Raw genomic sequence first — 231 nt, 5'->3', positions numbered from 1 at the left:
TTACAGCCATTACAGCCAGATATTTAAAAGTTTGTAGAGAGGCAAGACACAAGACTCAAGAATGGTTCAATTTATATACTTTATATACTGTATATACTCATTTTTGCAATAACACATAATACAACATCATAAAAAAAGGACCCCCTTTTCCATCAGTTGCTGCATGGACAGAAAGGCTTCAACTCCTGAGAGAGATAAAAAAAAAAGAGAGAGAGAGAGAGAGAGGGGGGG

Source organism: Sinocyclocheilus anshuiensis, unplaced genomic scaffold (assembly GCF_001515605.1).
Source record: "Sinocyclocheilus anshuiensis isolate Anshui unplaced genomic scaffold, SAMN03320099.WGS_v1.1 scaffold118, whole genome shotgun sequence".
NCBI classification, from domain to species: Eukaryota; Metazoa; Chordata; class Actinopteri; order Cypriniformes; family Cyprinidae; genus Sinocyclocheilus; species Sinocyclocheilus anshuiensis.
The sequence above is the reverse complement of the archived record's forward strand: the minus strand, read 5'-3'. Positions refer to the sequence as shown.